Source organism: Gastrolobium bilobum, unplaced genomic scaffold (assembly GCF_033153095.1).
Source record: "Gastrolobium bilobum isolate Gb01-03AN ecotype WA unplaced genomic scaffold, APGP_CSIRO_Gbil_v1 utg221549, whole genome shotgun sequence".
NCBI classification, from domain to species: Eukaryota; Viridiplantae; Streptophyta; class Magnoliopsida; order Fabales; family Fabaceae; genus Gastrolobium; species Gastrolobium bilobum.
The window spans coordinates 17,443-20,666 of record NW_026897441.1 but is presented as its reverse complement, the minus strand read 5'-3'; the positions used below and the strand labels follow the sequence as shown (position 1 = coordinate 20,666).

Here is a 3,224-nt window from a genome sequence, read left to right as displayed (position 1 = left end):
CAGTTCTAGCATGCCTGTCTTCCTTACTGGGCTCACTCTGTCTATTGGCCATTGGATTCACTCTGTCTATTGGCCATTGGAGACATCTTTCAGCAGTTCCTTCTATGATTTCGTATCTTGATTCAAGTGTTCCTGTAAAGAAATATCCTCCTGCAGCAAAATCTAAGTGAGATTGAGAAGTATGGTCAAGTCCCTTATAGAAAGATTGTAACACTCCCCAACTCTCTACCCCATGGTTTGGACATTTTCTGATGATGTCCTCATATCTCTCCCATGCTTCATAGAGGTTTTCTCCATAAAACATTCTGAAGTTAGAGATTTATGCTCTAACATCATCTTGTCGGGACATTGGGAGAAACCTCTCTATGAACTTGTTAGAGAGCTCCTCCCATGTGTGGATTGATCCAGGGGTGAGAGTTTTCATCCATGTTTTTGCCTTTAATCCTAAGGAGTGAGGGAACAACCTCATTCTCATGCTCTCCTCTGTCACACCCTCAGCTTTAAAATTATCACAGATATCTTGAAATGTTGTGAGGTGTATGTAAGGATCTTCTGCAGGGAGTCCATTGAAGACCTCTGCTTCCCTAATCATGTGAAACATGATAGGTTCCAGTTCAAAGTTGGGTGCTATAGGAGGGAGGATTACTCCCCTGTCTGGTCTGTTCCTAAAAGGAGCAGCCAAAGTGCTGAAGTTTTGTTCAGGAGGAACTTCTTCATTGTTATTATTGTGATCAACCATGTTTTCAAGAATTTCTTCCCTGAGGATTCTTCTTCTCCTATGAAGTGTACGTTCTGGTTCAGGATCAAAGAGAAACTCAGGTACTTCAATGGAGTGGTCAGAGTTTGTTTCAAACTCTTCACTCATAAACTATAAACACAAGTTATATATGCACAACAGTATTAGTGACATAAAGAAAAATATAAAGGTAAGGTCAGATATACATAATATGTACTAAAAACAGTAAATAAGAACAAAATTTAGTGTTTCTATCCCCGACAACGGCGCCAAAAACTTGTTGGGTGGTTTGCTGATGGTGAAAAATTATAAGTTCTGATAGGGGACGTTCCTCTGTTCTTGTAGAAAACAGACTCGTTCCCTTAGTTCCAACCTAAGTGCGCAAGTGCACCCATCAAGTAATAAAGGGAGTATTAATGCCCAAATTATCGTTCCCACGAGGATAGAATCCTAATTATTGTCTTACACTGTTTTATAAAGAATGAAAATGAGAAGAAAAGTTAGTAAATGAATTGTCTGGTCAAACGTTCCCTACTGTCTTGACAACGTTCCTCAGGAACAGTAGGTTCAATCTTCTGGCAAATAATTACTCGCTGCGTTATGTATGTAATCCTTCCTGTTTAGAAGAAGGTGAGATAATAATCATTGGAGTTGATAGTTATAATTATATAAAGGAAAAAAACTAATAAAGCAGAAATAACTATAATCAAGAGACAACAGGGTGATGTTTTATAACAGTTAAACAGAAGGAACGGATTCACTGATTCACTCTTAAATAGTTGTTTTCTCTGCTCAAGACTTAGAACTTCTTGGCTTTGTCCCAATTTCTTGTCCGCCAACTCTGATTCTTCAGCCCATGGACTAGATGGCTCACAAGTTTCCATATTCCTACGGTTCCCTTGACTTCAACAGGTACTTAGTACATAACCTTAAAATGGACGAGTTGGCCCCTTATTCCTAAGGTGACCAGTAGTGTTTTTGCCATAACACTACCTTCCCCCAATGGCTAAGTTGCCTGAAATTTTTTCCTTATGGAAGTTCCTTTCTCAGTATATGCCCAATTTCCATTGGTACACAATAAATATAGCTCACTTAGCCAAAGAAATACAAAATGCTTCAGTCAAGAGTTTTGAAAACAGTTCTTTAAGAGTTTCATAGATTACACGTTCCACAGATAGTTCAGCTCATGGATGATATTTTAAACATAATTATTCCCAACTGAAGTCCCATAGACCCGAGATTCAGTTAAGAGATAACGAATGGAACGAAGAGAAAAACACTTATATTAATTGAAAAGACAGTTTACAGAAGAAACAGAAAATGGAGAAAAATGGGTTATTGCTCGTGAGGAGTCTTAATGGTTGATACAGAGAAGAGAAGAGGGGTTGTCACTTAACTATAGTTACAACTTAAAATAAATCTAAGCTACTAACTACTACTACTACTACTACTAGATGATCTCTTCCTTTAGGACTTCAAACCTCTCCAGGATTCGATGATGTTTTGTGTGTGGGTCGTCCTATTTATAGATGGAAGAGGAGTGGCAGTCTTGTAAATCCTTTAGAGCAAGTTGCTTGAATGAGGGGACAGGATGGTGGCAGTAGAGTGTGGAGACTGCGCAGATTGCTGGATGGAACAGGTTTTGGTGATGATTAGCCGTTGTTTGCAGTCTGCCCCATGCCTTGCTTTCTTTTTCAGCCAATGAGAACTCTTGATTCTCTGCTCTTCACGTTTCCAGCTGCTCAGTTGGTGCACCGCCTTGCTTTTAGAAGACTTTAACTTCACGTTACCTGCAAAGTGTACAGAGGCATTAAATGAGTGGAGCAGGTGCATTAAATGTGTCTCAGTCCGTTTCCCTTTTAATATATTTTAAAGGAATACGTTACCATACGTTCCCTCACTGTGTTTTTGTCACAAATGTGTAAAACAAGTGATTTTCGTGCTGAAGTTGCTCATCAGATGAGGGAACGTGTGGTATTTTGCCATCAAAATGGGCTTAGATGGGAACGAATTTACGTCCCATCAATACTCCTATATCACGCTTACTTGAGTTACAAGTCACCTATATAAGATCGTTGGAATCCTGATCGGAAATCATGTATAGCCTGATTCACATCACATCATAATATATCTTAACTTATCATACTTGACAATTTCATGCATGAAACACAAGTCCGAACTAAAAGCCTAAAACTTAATAGTTGTTCACATAAAGCTACACTTACATGAACAAACCATAAACTAAGGGTTTTACCCTTTCAACATACTTAGAGTGCACTCAAAATTACTTTCCACACTTCATTTTATAATTATACAGCTTCCTATATAGTTGTTCCTCAAAAGACCTAAATGACATATAGGAAGATTCATGGATTTAGATACTTTACTTTTAACCAATTCTTACTCCACTTAATTTAATCATATATTAGACACATCATATCATAACTAAACATCATAAACCACAATTCCATACCATTTTAAACATAAT

At 38.0% G+C, this 3,224-nt stretch overlaps 1 non-coding gene across 1 annotated transcript; it reads left to right on the top strand.

Annotated features, from left to right (window-relative positions):
• The first annotated feature begins 227 nt into the window (after positions 1-227).
• Positions 228-334, top strand: LOC133306987 (small nucleolar RNA R71). Its single transcript, XR_009750991.1, has one exon. It is a non-coding gene; the product is annotated as a small nucleolar RNA R71 (small nucleolar RNA).
• Positions 335-3,224: the final 2,890 nt, after the last annotated feature.